Source organism: Megascapheus bottae, chromosome 12, assembly GCF_031878675.1.
Source record: "Megascapheus bottae isolate mThoBot1 chromosome 12, mThoBot2.hap1, whole genome shotgun sequence".
In the NCBI taxonomy this organism is placed as follows: Eukaryota; Metazoa; Chordata; class Mammalia; order Rodentia; family Geomyidae; genus Megascapheus; species Megascapheus bottae.
Genome location: NC_143520.1, coordinates 34,454,102 through 34,471,264, shown reverse-complemented (window position 1 = coordinate 34,471,264; position 17,163 = coordinate 34,454,102).

The following is a 17,163-nucleotide window of genomic DNA, read 5'->3' as shown; positions in this document are numbered from 1 at the left end:
AGCACTTTATCACATGAAACAAAGCTCCCCTTCAGGTTTTTTGTTTTTGTTTTTCTTTTTGCCATTCCTGGGCTTGAGCACAGGGCCTGAGCACTGTCCTTGGACTTTCTCAAGGCTAGAGCTCTATCACTTGAGCCTCAGCACCACTTCCAGCTTTTTTCTATGTATGTGGTACCAAGGAATCAAACCCGGGTCGTCATGCATAGTAGGCAAGCACTCTACCACTAAGCCAAATTTCCAGCCCACCCTCTTTAGTGTTTTTGATGGTTAATTGAAGATCTGAGTCTCATAGACTTTCCTGTCCAACCAGACTTTGAACAAGGATCCTCAGATCTCAGGCTCTCGAGGAGCTAGGATTCCAGATGTGAGTACAGGTGCCCAAATAAAATACTTTTAAAATAAAGTGATATAAATTAATTTTGATTTTAAAAGTTAGTTAGTAACTGTAACTTTATAAACAATGTAACCCTTATCCTTGGAACAAAATTCAATGCCAATTTAGACATGATTCTTCCTACTTGTTGCACCAACATCCTCCATCTAATCCTTATCCCATTAAACAAATTCAAGCCTGTCCTACTACTACCTTAGGTGGTGCCTTCTGCTTCCAAAATCCTCCATTACCTAACTCCCTCACCTATCTCTCTAACTTCAATTAATCATCACAAATCAATTAAATCTGTTACACATGAAAGATTTTTCTGACATGTCTAAGCCAAGTTTAATACTTTCTACAATATATGCACACATTTGAGACTCTACCAGTGCTTTTTTTCTTCTTTTTTACATATATTTTTATTGTAATTAATAGAAAGGTTACATTATATTTACCAGATAGAAGGTGCACTATTTCACATACATTGATACCCTTTCTCATATCTTGGTCCCCATTTCCCTCCCCTCACCCCAGCCCCTCATCATGTTTACCTCCCTTCCCTATCCAACTTCAAATAATCAAATACGCATATATACAATATATCAGATAACCAAGTGAAATACTGTAACAATATGACAAGGGACAGCGAAAGAGATGAGAGATAACATAGTACATTAAGGGCAATAATCACTCATTACATGGCTTTTGTTCTATATCCTGGAGGTCCTTTTGTTTAGCATCATTCTATATGGCCTTATATCTAGGTTTTGTTCTATTATAAATCTCTGCTAGGAGAGCCCAAGGTTTCTACTGATTATGACAAATGAGGGAAACCATTGAGCCTATGTCTATCAGTTCTTTTATCATACTCTTATTTGATTCACTTTCCTAATGAATCATGGTTGATTTTATCACACCTCTAAAACTTCCTGGTATTTAACACAAATTTGAATTTCATGCTTGAATATAAACTTTTGTTTTAGTTTTAAGTTGCTTTTCACATTTTCAAAATGAAAGAAAAAATTAAGAATATGTTGATGAGCATTAAACTTATATCAACTTCTTATTTTCTTGCCAACAATATTTTCCAGGGGAGGGACTAACTCATCTGTGAATTGTCTATGGCTCCTCTCATATTCTATGTCCAATTTGCTCAGCTTTCATAGGCCTTATCTTCCACAATGCCTAAGTTATTTATTCTCTGCTTTTAATAGAAATAGTATGAGGGTGCTGGGAGTGTGACCTACTTGAAAACTCTGGGTTCGATTCCTTGGTTCTTCATACACAGAAAAAGTGAAAAGTGGTGCTATGGATCAAGTTCTAGAGTGTTGGCCTAAAGAAAGCTCAAGGACAGTAGTACCCAGTCCCTGAGTTCAAGCCTCAGGACTGGCAAAAGAATTTTTAAAAAATTTAAGAAGTTTGAGGTTTGATGAACAACATACTCAGAAAAATTCAAATATATATAGTTAAATATATGGTTTAAAATTACATGAGCTATTTTTTTCTATCTTTAATTTTTAAGAACATCTTCCCATTAATATACATGGCAATAAAATTATTATGAGTAGTTAAAACTTTTTAACCTGAGTCAATTGCTTCCTAAATATTATTTTAGCATATTGAAAAATTCCTTTAAAATTATATTATGAAAGCTAATATTAGATGTCATATATTTTTAAATATAATTTTAGATATAATTTAGATTGTGCCTCAATAAAATGCATAGACTAATTGCAAGCAGGATTTTCCCTGAAAAATATCATGGCTGTGCTGTGCCTTTCAGCTTCCCTATTTTAATGTGATCATGTCTTCAGAAGGGATTTTTAAAATGCTTCACTATTTTAAGTGCCTTCATCTGCCATGTTTGCCATAGTGTGTGCTGTAGAATATGTCTTCACACAGAACTGAGAAGAATCTTTCACAAGTTCCACAGCATGAGCTGAACAAAGATCAGGATGGAGCTCACTTAATGCCAGAGTAATTTTGTGGGAAGAATACTAAGGAAATATTTGAAGGAAGTGGAAAGATGATGAATTTGAATTCTATCCTTACAATCTAAGAGCTTTGCAATGAAGTTTTCTTAACCTTCTCTCCTCTGCCTCAGCTGTCCATCAGGTAATGTGGGCGGATGAAAAGCCTTTTAACAACTCTTCTGCAGAGATGCTATAGGGATGCAATAACCTAATTGTTTTTGATAAGCCACCTGTAAAAGTGGCTGGCTCAGTGGGTAGTCATTTCTTTCTTGTCATACACAATATTTCTTTTATCATTGTATTTTTTTGTGCAAATGAATTCATTTAACAGAGAAAAAAGACTCAGTATATGACCTTCAAGAAACAGAAACTTTTGTTTTTTTTTTAATATCTCAGTCTATTTTTTCTTTATTAACGTTGATTTTTACATCAGATTTTAAATGACAGGTTTAACAAATGAGTGTTCAAGAATGTCTATTTACAATCACTGGGACTTAGTATTTAGAACTTAATCAAAATTAGGCTAAGGGATTGTATGTCATAGAAACATTAATTTTAGAAAATAAAACATGTCTATAGAGTCATAGGCTTTTATATCTATATAGTTATGTTTCATTTAAACTTTAAAAATTATTAAAATTCTTAATACCTACCTGAATCTAGATAATCAATTTGGAGGAGAAAGATTTTTTTTGTGAGTCATGTGGCTTGAATTCTGGGCCTGGGGGCTGTCCCTGAGCTCTTCAGCTCAAAGCAACCATTCTGCCCCTTGAGCCACAGCTCCACTTCCCATTTTCTAGTGATTAATTGAGATAAGAATGTCTCATTCTTTAGTACCCCGCTGGCTTTGAACCATGATTCTCAGATCTCAGCCTCCTGAGTAGCTAGGATTACAGACATGACCTCCCACCTGCCCTTGTTCAAGAAACAGAAACTTTTGGAACAGGTGTTATGGAATTGATCTTCTAAAGTGTGGAAGGACAAACAGCCCCTCCCCGGTTTAGACAAGCTATTTTGGTCCTAGGAACTCCCTGATGCCCAAATAGGGCCAAGTCTTTAAGGACTGACACAAAAAAATATCCTCTCATTGTTTAGACAGGCCAGAAGTTTTGGCCTTGTGGTAGAGTGCTTGCCTATAAGCCCGAAGACCAGGGTTTGATTCCACAGTACCACGCATATAGAAAAAAGCCAGAAATGGGGCTGTGGCAGAATTTGTAGAGTTCTAGCCTACCAGTACAGTGCTCAAGCCCAGAGCTCAAGCCCAGGACTGGCAAAGACAAATTAAAAGGAAAATACGGTTGAAAAGACAGAAGTAGAATCTTTCTTATTGCCAAGTACTTAATGACTCAAATCAAAACTTGGTGGGGTTTTTTTGTTGTTGTTTTGTTTTGTTTTGTTTTGTTTGTCAGCTGTGGGGCTTAAACTCTAGGCCTAGGCACTGTGCCTGAGCTCCTCAGCTTAAGGCTAGTGGTCTCCCACTTGAGCCACAGCACCATTTTGGTTTTCTGGCAGTTAATTGGAGATAAGAGTCTCCTGGACCTTTCATACCTGGACTAATTTTGAACCATGATCCTCAGATCTCAGCGTCCTTAGTAGCTAGGACTACAGGCATGAGCCACCGGCACGTGGCTTAAAACTTTTTATATAGGGTGTTCACTGACAATGAACAGTTCAAATCTATTCTATACATGCTATCTCTCTGAAAATGGTTCATTTTAGTAAGCTAGTGAAAGAAAAATAAATACCAATAGAGTAAGGATAAACAAGATAAATAGACCATACACTATGTTCACATAAGCATTGCATATGAACAAGAAACATCAATGTATTATTCAGTCCCATTAATTTCAGACAGAGGGGAGGATCAAAATAGACCCCTTAGATTCTAATTTTGTTCTGTTTTTCTACCTTTTTCCTGTGAGAATTTTACTGATCTTAGATGTTGCACAATCCTTCATAGCAAGATTGCCAATCACTTCTTTCCTCACTACTCTGTTTAGCTGTATATAAACCTAAACCTGTTTCTCTCCTGACAGAAAAACAGCCTAGACCTCCAGAAATTTCCACATACTACAACAAATATGGGAGGTTTAGGTTTTTGTGAAAGATCTACCTAATGATTTTCAGGAAAAACAGGGACTTTGATCATGCCAAAGAAAGAGGGCCACTTGTGTAAAGCATTTGTTTCCACTATTTTCGTACTACTATTGCGTTGTAGATAATTTGAGCACAGTGTTTTCTGAGATACATCTGAAATAGCAAGCCATACCTCCAAAGACATATGATGAGTCAGAATGTCTCTGTGTAGAAGTACTTCCTCGACTCAGCTATTTCAACAGTCCCTTATTTCTAGTGACATACAGGGCCTGTTTATTTTCTTGCTAGCTCAGCTAGTTTTGAAAATAATGTACTTACAGGAAATGGGGGGGGGCAGGTAAAGATAAAGTATTTGGATCAGGCTAAAAAGTGTATTGTTTAGGAGACAGGCAAAATCCTAGTGATGATGCTAACCATTCTATAATCTAGTTTATTTATTTACTGTTTGTATGTACTGGACCTAGATTTTGAGATGCAGGCCTAGAAACTAACTGTTCCTGAGCTTTTTTCCTCAAGGCTACTGTTCTACCACTTGAGAAACAGCTCCACTTCTGGCTTTTGGGTGATTAATTAGAAATCAGAGTCCCCATGTTCAGATATCAAACCTCTGGGTAGCTGGGATTACAGGTATAATCCAGAGGTACACCAGGCTCTTGCTGGGATTTATTGCTTACCAGAGGAAAGGAACAGAGGCTGGACATATCCCTGCTCTATCTTGCTTTTCTCTCATAGTTTCTAATCTTTTGAGTCCAATGAGCATGTTACAACATTCGACCCAGGTTCGATTCCTTGGTACCACATACATACAAAAAAAAAAGCTGGAAGTGGTGCTGAGGCTCAAGTGGTAGAGCTCTAGCCTTGAGAAAGTCCAACGACAGTGCTCAGGCCCTGAGCTCAAGCCCAGGACTGGCAAAAAAAAAAATTCTCAAAACATTTCTCACTGTGTAGACCAGTCTGACCCCAGAGGCTTTTTCTTTCTTGGCCTTGTAATTGCTGGGTTTACAAATATTTACCACTACACCTGACTTCTCTTAAAAAAGAAAAAAACCTAGATGCTTAAACTATTTCCATAGCTAAAGTAGTTGTATACACAAGGAAACAATGATGGCATCTACCACATTTACCTTAATAAGAAAGTTTTTTTATTTTATTTCAGGTTTCTGATTGTTAAGGCACAGGAAACAAACACAAAACAGAAACAACAGTGGATCATGTCTCTAATACTGATGGAAAATCCCTTATAGTCCTTAACTTCACATGGGAAACCATTATTAAACATGAGTCAGATCATTGCCAAATCTCAAATTAAAAAATATAATCTCCACCAAAAATACTTCATATTAAAACATTGGAAATACTTCTTAACTTAAACTGTTAAGGACCCATAAGGACCTTGATATCATATACCATCAGCAGCAATGACAAGTATTTCATGTTTCCCTTCCAGGCCTTTATCATTCATTGAGCCATAGATCCCAAGGTTATTTCATGGATGTTGTTTCTGCTAGCTCTTGTTCTTCCTTCTTTTACCTGAAAACAATGTTCTTAAATCATATTTTTCTGATAATAGACTGTAGAGAGTATCCAATTAACAGCTATGATATGAATACTCAACTATAATACATTATAAACATTTCAGGGAGAGTAATATTGCTGTTTATGTTTTTTAACCATACTAACTACTCTTTACTTACTACTACACACTGATTACTAACTAATAATAACTACACTTCATAATAGTCAGAAACTAAAGCAGTCTTTCAACTACTCATTTAAATCACTAAATGGGACTGTGTGACTGACAGTAGTAATCTTTACTTAGCACAATCTTTACTTTGAAGCTTAAGTAGTTCTAAAAAAAAGCCTATGGTTTTGTTGCTGCAGCTTGTATAACCAGAATTTAGAACCAGGGTTACAGAACTACCAGTATGAACTCTTTTAATCTATTTTTATATGAACAATGGCTTAATAAAGAAGGAATCTTATATCCTAAGTGCTCTAGGCAACCAGGAAGGAGTGATTATTCTAAAGTATAGCTCACAATTCTTCTTGGCGATGTAACTTGCTATTGCTTCCACCATCCTTTAAAGAAAAGATTGTATACATCAACATTTTGGTCTTTTATTGCTGTTTGCTGTTTCATATTTGCAGCCCTTTCATCTGTAAGCCATTCCAGGCAGCGGATATGTTTAAGATTTTTTTGGGTTCTTGGGTGGCTTGGTACTTTACTTTGTACATGGGATAGGTATTAAAAAAAGTAGTTGTTAAATCAGTGGGACAACACAGTTAAAGAAGAGAAATAGATTTATGCCAACTTAAAGCACAAGAGATACTTTATAGAGGAACAAAGCTATCCCTTTGCAAGTTACAGTTTTTTAGTTGTGCTATACAGTAGTCACTTTTCTTGTTGTCATAGGCAATGCAGGGCTCTGGTTTTGCAATACCTTAGGCATTCATGTACTATTTATTCAAGCCTGTCAATAGTCCAAAAGATAAGCTGAATTACCATCATCTATTAATGTTGCTGTGAGTATAAAGGAGTTAAGTAACTTGTAAAAAATAAAATAAAAAATGGTCAAGAAAATGTCAGCTCCAGTCTTTGGAACCTTGTGTGTCATATTTCAGTAATAAAAAGAAACAATCTTTCTTTCTCATAAAGGGAGTACTTGATGCTGCTTATTGTTGAAATGTTTCTGTCCATATGCTGAGCATTCATATTACAATCCTGTATGTTCATATACTAAGTTGATTTAATATTCTCATTCAGGATGAGACATTTGAGAAAATGTGAAATGTGCAGCACTGATCTCAAAACCCTTCCCATCCACTTTTGGAGTATACACTGCATCTCAGGGGCAGACACTCATTCTCCATGAAGTTTTCAGAAAAAAACCTTTGATGCCTGTCCTATCCTTCCTGAACAGGCCCACAAAAAAGATTCCTTTAACCATCTTAAAATGGATAAAATTGAATTCATTATCTTTCCAACTTCTTAAAATTGTGCCTGTCATTCCACTTCCATCCTCCTTTTAAGAAATGTTCTCATTTGCCCAACCCAGAGTGCATCTTTCAGTCTCCCCAGCTCTCACATAAATAATTATCACCTTTTGTTTTTCTGCTCCTGCTAACAAATAGAGTGTGTTCCCTTTTCGCTATTTCCATTGTTGGATTGCTAGAAAAATAGTTGTCTTTGCTTTTATTTTATTTTCAGTTTTGGGGCTTGAATTCAGGGCCTATGTATTGTCCCTGAGCATCTTTGTGCTCATAGCTAGTGATTGCCACTCACATTTACAGCACCATTTCTGTTTTTGTTTTGTTTTTTAGGTGGCTAATTGGAGATAAGAGTCTCAAGGGGTTTGTCTACACAGGTTGGCTTTAAACTGTGATCCTCAGATCTCAGACTCTTGAGTAGCTAGGATTACAGTACAAGCCACCATAACCCTACCATCATTGTCTTTTTGAAAATAATATAGTTACTACAAATATAAAACTTATAATTTTCTTTGATGATATCTAACCTTTTTGAGTTCCCTACTTAACAGGCAAAACTACCTTCTAAAGAACAAATATGATCTTTGTTTAGTTTTATAAAGCAACTCCAGGAAATTCCGGATAAAGTGCTTATCAACACTGGTATATTTTCAAGTGCTATATTTAACCATTCACAGTGTGTTCCAGACACATTAACCATGTTTTATCTTGTTTGGTAGTATACCAGACTCTGCTTAAATGTTTCTCATTCCTTATTCCCTGGCCATTTTCTACTCACTCTGTAAATCACAACTAAGTGTAAACTCGTTATTGAGATAGTTGCTGATAAAGTTGATTATTATTTCTTCTAGAAGTCCTATCTTTGAGCAGTCTAGACAAAATCATAATGAATGAAAGGTTTTTAAATTTTCTGTTCCCCTTGAAATTTCTCTCTCACCATCCCATTTTGTTTTGTAGTTGATCCTGTGGTAGAGACTCTGGGTCTGAACATTGTCCCTGAGCTCTTCAGCTCAAGGTTACCACCCTATCCCTTGAGCCACAGTGTCACTTGTGGTTTTCTACTGGTTAATTGGAGATAAGAATCTCATGGTCTTTAGTGCCCAGGCTGGCTTTTAACCACAATCCTCAGATCTTAGCCTCCTGAGTAGCTAGTATTGCAGGCATCAGCCTGTTTTTATTATGATCCATATAGGAGTCACTTCCTACAAAGTATTGTAGAGACACCTTGATATATAAGCTATTTACAAAGGCCGGGAGTGTGTCCTAATGGTAGAGTGCTTACCTAGCATGCATGAAGCCCTAGGTTTGATCCGTGATACCACATACACAGGAAAAGTCGGAAGTGGTGTTTTGGCTCAAGTGGTAGTGCACTAGCCTTGAGAGAAGCCCAAGGACGGTGCTTAGCCCTGAGTCCAAGTCCCAGGATTGGCAAAAAATAAATAAAGTAATAATTAAAATATAACTATTTATAGACTATCCAAAAATATTATACTCACTCATCACATGTTCTCATTATTCAAATGAGAACAAATGTCATATAACTGGATAATGTGTATTAATTAAACCTTTCTATATTAGAAAATAACATAGAAAACAAAGCAAGAAAATAATAACTCATGCTAGCTAAAAGCAAAATAGAATGTTTATATGGGGGTCAAACAATATAAGGACTTAATAGAATTTTTTAAAAAGTTGAGTGAACTGGAGGAATAGTACAGAAAAATCATAAAATGTTTCATGTAATATAATGCTATATATTTATTTACATTTTAGATCTTCTTTAGAGCATTAGTTTTTATTTGGTGTCTAAGTAAATTTGCTTCATTTATACAAATCAGAAACAAGTTTAGATTAGAAAGGAAATGTTAAAAATAACATAGAAAGAGTTGTAGAAAATGCATTTGGTTTAAGTGAAAGAGCAGGAATTAAAGTTCATTTGGTTGATGTAGCAACACAAAGACTGTTGAAAATTTTCTGAAATAAATACAGAAGTTGGGTAAGTTTTATTGAATTATCTACTAGCTAGTACAGATGAAAGTATTTCACAAGGAGGCTTCTCACGGGTACCTCCTTTCAGCATTTGTAATTAGTCAGGTGTAAGTAAATTTTCACTTGTCACCCTCTTCTGGCTTTTGGTTGCTTTTATTTTGTCATGCATCCAACTTTCTCTGGTGTCACAATTTATTTACATGCCTTGAAACCTTCAGAAATGGCTCTATTATACATCAGTAATTCACAATGTTTTTATTACCCAAACTTACTCTTCAAATATTGCTTTATGTTTCTAGCTAAATATAAGTGAAAATTGATTGGAGTATTTCTCAATGGAATTTTATCTTTATTTCATCATAATTGCTTCATATTTGAATAATGACAGATGAACTGCCTCATTCAGTTGCACTTTTAAGTCTTTGAAGTCACAATAACAGCAGAGAATTTAAATCCTCAAGCTATTATTATAGCACAAAAGACACGAGGGAAAATGAAAACTTATGGTGGTGCTATAATTCGCTAAGAGGAAAGGGAAGAGCCTCAGATGAGGCTTTGGAACATAATATTTTAGAAAAAACACTTTAGAACATAATATTAGAAAGTAATATTTCCTGGACAATTTCTAACCTACAACATCAAAATACAAGAGTGAGCCGAACAGAAGCATGGAATCCTATCTTTCTAAAGAATGCCTGCAAGAGTATTATGCAAATATCGAGGCAAAATTCACATAACAAGTAAATGATATTATAATTATTTTTCTCCAAGATAAAACATTATCTTAGTGACATTTATAATTCTGTCCAACAATCCAGTATTTCACCAATTGAGAGCTCAGATCTTTTTATCTCTGACATTTACACTAAGGATGTAGTTCATGTTAATACTCCAAGGTATACGTTTCAAAGTTCTCTTTGTCTTTATTCCTTTTAAGCAATGAATTAAACAATATGAAAGCTGAAAGTAACACACATACATATATTGTATTTAACATTTCATTAAATGTAGCTCATACATGTTTAATGAAATGGTGGCTGATATAGCAATTTCATTTCTTGATTGTGATATTGTGTTTCAACCCAGGTGGTAGTAAATGTTTTCAAGATCATTCTATATAAGATATGTGATGTGAAATAAATAGAACAAATATAAGCATGTGAAACATTTCTAATACATGTGAGAGCACATAAAACGACATGCATAAAAAAGAATTATTATAAAGAATTGCAGAAATGATTATGCAAACATGAAAATACCTTCCTTGTGGAATTATAGAGACACTACTTTTATAATAGGAATGTCTTGTTATTTACCCAAGCACATTGAGAAAGATCAATATATTTTTGCAAAAATAATTAGCTGGAGTAAAATTATATATGTATGTGTAATATATATGTATGAATATTGGTGTTGTACACTACATCTATATAGTGTACCTATATGTACTATATGTATATGGTATGCCTGGGTATAGTATAACAATTCTAAATTTTGTGAAGTTAGAAAATCCGGTAAGTGCCAGTTCCCTAAGAAGTCTCACTTAAATTGAAACGTGATGTGGTTTTGATAAATCACCTATTTCTCTAATCACATAGATGTTCCAATCACTATGAAAACGTAATGTGTTTGATCTTCAAAGTCCACCTTCTGTTTAACTCCCAGATGTCCTGTGCTATTTGGACTCTAAAGGAAGCAAATTTCTATTTGAATACTTGAACCTATACACCTCAGACAACTTTTCCATGTGGTAGAAACTAAGAAATTACCTATGTCTTTACCTCTTTTGGATTACCTCTAAAAATAATAAAGCAGAAATCTTAAGAAACAAAATATGATATTATACCATTAGCCCCCAATTTGTTTACCCACTACCACCCTATATTTTTGCCTTTTATACTTCATTTTGCCTTTTCCCATCCTGCTCCACTGTGATAGATCAGTCTTGCCTGCATTGAGAAGATTAGTTTGATATATTTCATATTTGAATTTACTTTTATCAAGATTCATCAAGTGGATTAATTTCAGGTTATTTGTCTCAATTTCACTTATTTCTTAAGCTCAGTTATTTAAACAAGACATTCTCAGGCACTTAAAAGCAGATGTTTGCAGCAATAGATGGGGTAAAAATGGACAAAAATTCAGGTAATTCAGGTGAGGAAGAACTGTATGGGAATTTGTGAAAGGCCATTTGCAAATTTGTGCTTAAATTCAAAAGATGATACCAGTTGTGACAGACCTAGAAGATGTAATGTACCTTTGTCCCACTCACCACACAATGGACCCCTAACAGTTGCAAAGGCCAGAGAAGAAAGACAAATGAGCACATTTATACTACATTACTAAGTATTTTAAAGTTGTAAAAATGACCTGTCATAAACTATTGAATAAAACATAATTCTATCTTCCCACTTTGAAATATTTACCTTATGATAATCTAGAAAAGTAGATTCAAAGCAAGAATTCTTATACTCCCTGAAGGCCATCCTAGGCTAAAGGTACAGGAGGGCTGTGGTCTTCCATTTGAGGATTTTTTTTTTTTTTTTGCCAGTCATGGGCCTTGGGCTCAGGGTCTGAGCACTGTCCTTGGGTTTTTTCACAAGGCTAGTGCTCTACCACTTGAGCCATAGCACCACTTCCAACTTTTTTCTATATATGTGGTACAGAGAAATCAAACCCCAGTCTTCATGCATGCTAGGCAACCACTATACCACTAGATCAAACTCCCAGCTCTCCCTTTTAGTTTTTTTTTTTGCATTTTTTTATTGTAATTAGTAAAAGGGTTACATGATATTTGCCAGATAGAAGGTGCATTAATTCACATACATTGATACCCTTTCACATGTCTTGGTACCCATTTCCCTCCCCTCCCACACCCCCCACCCATCTTGGTTTTCCCCCCTTCCCTATCAAATTTCAAATATCCAAATACAAATAAATTCAATATATCAGATAGCAAAGTGAGATACTATAACAATGTGAGATAACCAAGGGACAGCAAAGGAGATGAGAGACAACATAGTACATTAAGAACAACAATCATTCATTATATGGCTTTTGTTTCAATATCCTGGAGGTCCTTTCAATTAGCTTCATACTCTATGGCCTTATGTATCAAGATTTTGCTCTATTGCAGATCTCTGCTAGTAGAGCCCAAGGTTTCTACTGATTATGATGAATGAGGGAAACCATTGAGCCTAAGTTCCTTTGAGTCTGACTTACTTCACTTAATATGATTTCTCTAAGTCTTTCCATTTCCTAACAAATGGGGCGATGTCATTCTTTCTGACAGCAGCATAGAATTCCATTGTGTACAAATACCATAACTTGTTGATCCACTCATCAACTGAGGGACATCTAGGTTGGTTCCATATCTTTGCTATGGTGAATAGTGCTGCAATGAACATTGTTGTGCTAGTGGATTTAGTATGCCCTTGTTTCTGGATGGTTGGGTAAATGCCAAGTAGTGGAATTGCTGAGGACCCAGATATTAAACCACAGACCTATGGCCACCTAATCTTTGACAAGGGAGCCAAAAAAATAGAATGGAAGAAAGACAGCCTCTTCAACAAGTTGTGCTGGCAGAACTGGTTAAGCACCTACAGAAAACTAAAGTTGGATCCTTCTTTGTCACCTTGCACTAGAATTAACTCCAAATGGATCAAAGACCTGGAGGTAAAAGCTGACACACTGAAAACTTTACAGGAAGGAATAGGAGATACACTAGGCCTCCTTGGCACAGGTCGAAACTTTCTTAATAAGGACCAAGAATCACAACAAATCAGAGAAAGGCTGGATAAGTGGGACTGCATTAAACTGCAGAGCTTTTGTATGGCAAAGGACATAGCTAGTAAATTAATTAGGAAGCGTACAGAGTGGGAGAAATCTTCACCAACCAAACAACGGACAAAGGCCTCATATCTAAAATATATCAACAACTCAAAAAATTGAATCACTCCAAAACGAATCTCCAAAGTAAAAACCATTAAAAAATGGGCCAAAGACTTAGAGAGTCTTCTCTGAAGAAGAAACAAAAATGGCCTATAGACACATGAAGAAATGCTCAACATCTCTGGTCATAAAAGAAATGCAAATCAAAACAACTCTAAGATTCCACCTCACTCCAGTTAGAATGGCCAGGATCAGGAAAACGAATAATAACAGATGCTGGAGGGGATGTGGCCAGGAGGGATCACTACTACACTGTTGGTGGGAGTGCAAACTCATTCAACCACTATGGAAAGCAGTGTGGCAGTGCCTCAAAAGGCTAAACATAGAACTCCCTTTTAGTTTTTAGTTTGAACTCTCCTCCACATTCCACGGCATGGGGGGGGGGGGTGTCCTACTAGCACATTTGTCCTCTCAGGTTCCAGTCATTCTCTTCAAAAAATCCATCTTTCTCTTGGTCCTGTGGTTAGCCAAGCAGTATGCCTTCCTTACAGTAGGATAGATGTAGAAAAGGACTTGAATATGATTTGGAAGCAGGTACAGCATTCCTTAGGAAGGACTTACCCACATTTTTTGAAGATTTCTACATGGTTAAGGACAGGCACTCCAGCTGGGTATTATGTGCTTAGCCTTGCAGATATGGTATCATTTGGGAGGAGAAAAGCTAGAAGAGAACCACAGAAATCCCTCTTACACACAAATTTCACCTCAAGGCAAGGATTCACATTGCTATAGAAGTAGCTAACTAAGGTAGTGCATATCAGTGTGTGGATGAATGGTGCACTTTTGGAACAAATAGCGTTGCCAGCTTTCCATCTTGAAAATCATTTGTAATCGGTTTGCATGGAACTTAGAAGGTGAAGAGTAGCGAGTTTGTCGTTAGATGAGATGGCAAATGTCTGCTAAGTCAGCTTTCTGTCACTGTTACAAAATGCCAGAGGAAATAAAATCAACTTAAAGGAAGAAAAACATTACTTGGTCCACCGCTTATAGATTTTTTTTATTTTTTTGCCAGTCCTGGGCTTGAGCTCAGGGCCTGAGCACTGTCTTTGGACTTTCTCAAGGCTAGAGCTCTACCACTTGAGCCTCAGCACCACCTCTGGCTTTTATCTATGTATGTGGTACCGAGGAATTGAACCCGGGTCTTTGTGCATGCTAGGCAAGCACTTTAACCACTAGGCCAAACTCCTGCCCCCCTCCTCCCCCGCTTATAGATTTTAATCCATGGTCACTTACTTCGTGGTTTCTACTGTATGGCAGAATATCATTAACAGGAGGCCTTTAGTGGAATGAAGTTTCCCTGCTTATGGAGCAGGGTAGCAGAGAGACAAATAAGAGAGAAAATGCTGTGGACAAGAGATATAGAATGGCCAAGGATATACTCATAAAGATTCATTCCCTTCTATGATTCCTTCTATGATTCTCAGCAAAGTATCATATTATAAACTTATCAATGGGTTTATTGATTGGATCAGAACCATCACATTTTAATTTCTTCCCAAAGACCAGAACATTACTGCATTGGGATCAAGTTGAGGGAGAAGGTCAAATCCAGCTGAGAGATGTCAGGAAAGTTGCAACACTATAACTAAATTGCTTATGGAAACATAAAAGGGGGAAAAGCAAACAGTTTAGAGATTCATTTAATTGGTAATAGATTAAAATCTCTCACAGTTGTCTCTGCATTGTGACTATGCTTGCTAATGTTGGGGGGCCATTCATATCAGAGTTTGTTTGTTTTTGTTGGACACCAGGCTTGAACTCTGGGCCTGCGAACTGTCCCTTCGATCTTTTGATCAAAGCTAGTGCTCTACCACTTTGAGCCACAGTGCCACTTCTGGTTTTGTGGTGACTAATTGGAGATAAGAGTCTCAGGGACTTTCTTGATCCAGCTGGCTTTAAATGGTGATACTTAGGGCTCAGCATCCTCAGTAGCAAGGATTACAGGCATCAGCCACCGGCTCTCAGTCTTCAGAGTCTCTTTGAGAACCATAGCAATTCAGAAAGAAGAAAGTTTGGAGAGCAAAGAATTGGCCGTTTGTCAGTGAATCTACTCCACAACTTGCAAGGTGAGGCTGCCACCGAGCTTGTGGGTATTCAAGGCTCCTACTATTGTATATCTTTAATTTTTAATAAGGTTTAGCCAAATGGTACACTGTAGAAGTTTTAAATATGTTGGCGATTACTGATGTTTGTTGTTTTCTGTGTTTATTTATTGCTCTTGGTGCATATAAAAGAAGAAAATGACCTTGGGTATAATCCCAAACTATATACCACAACAGGGGAAACACATTTTAAAGATAATGAGGTTTTGTGATAAGTGATAAGCAGATCTAAAAATACTGTTTTGGTACATGTTTCAACTTTTCTTTGTGAAATGGAGTGAGTCACAATTTTTATCCAAAGCAGTTGGGCAATGTGTGCACAAGAAACCCTGATTCAGGAGACAGAGTGGGTTTAGAGTTTTAATACTTTAACCACATATCCTTGCATTTGATTGGTACAACTAACCTAGGTGCTAAGTAACAAAGTTATTTAACTGTGTGTTTTCTAAACATAGTGTGTATTCATAGGTAAGTCCCAGGAGGTCATAGAACCAAGAATGATCCGTATCTATAGTCAAGATGATGTGTACAAGTGCCACAAGGTGGCACCAAACCACAGATGAAACTGACACCACCTACTTTATATGCTTTATATCCTATTATCATATATTAGCTATACAGGAGGTTTTATTACTATATTTCCATGCATACATACAATGAACTCCAATAAAATTTACTTTTCTACCTCCCTTCATTTTATCCTTCTTGAAATAATTTCAACAGGTTCATTGCATTTTCTAATATGCATATAAGCAACTTTGACCATGTTCATTCTCATTTACCTACTCCATGCTCCCTTTTTCTCTCACTGGGAGAAAAAAAACTGATATTACTATGTTCAGGGAGATAAAGAACCCTCAAAAATCTAAATTAAGAAGTTCTTGCTCATTTGTGGAACCTCTACTTAGAAGATCTATATATATGCATCTACATACATGTGAAAGTATGTATTGTTTTCCATTCCTTTTGCTTAATTTGGCTTTTGTCAATATTGCAGTTTGAAATCAGGGCTTTGCAACTTTAGACATTATACTGTTTCAGCCACATTTACAGCTTTCATTTGTACTAGGGACATATCAAGTATTTAGACCATTTTATGAACCTCACAATAACTAACTAAGTCTTAGGGATTCTTTGATTTGTTTTTGTCCTGCTTCTCTTTTGAGTCTCCAAAAGAAGAATTTTGGAGATTTCTTACTGAATTACCATTTATATCTCTAGAAATAAATTAAAACAACAGAAAGGAAATGCAGACAGCAGTCAAACCTTAATGTCAATCAAGAAACTACACATTAAACTGGTGTAAAAGATGCAGAGCAAGTTTGAGTTAGTGCAATAGAAGGCCTCCAGGACCAGGCGTTTGACCTAGTGGTAGAGAGCATGCCTAGCATGCACAAAGACCCTGATTAGATTCCTCAGTACCACATACATAGAAAAAAGCTTGATGTGGTGCTGAGGCTCAAGTAGTAGAGGTCTAGCCTTGAGAAAGTCCAAGGACATTGCTCAGGCACCGAGCTCGAACTCAAGAATGGCAAAAAAAAAAAAAAGAATGCCTCTAACTATAAACTGTATTGGACTTAGTTAAGAACCAAGCAGCAGATAGCAAGTGCAGATCTCAAGAATTGAAGACTCTCTAAAAAATACACTAAAAATAAAAAGGCTGGACATGTTCAAATAAAAGGTG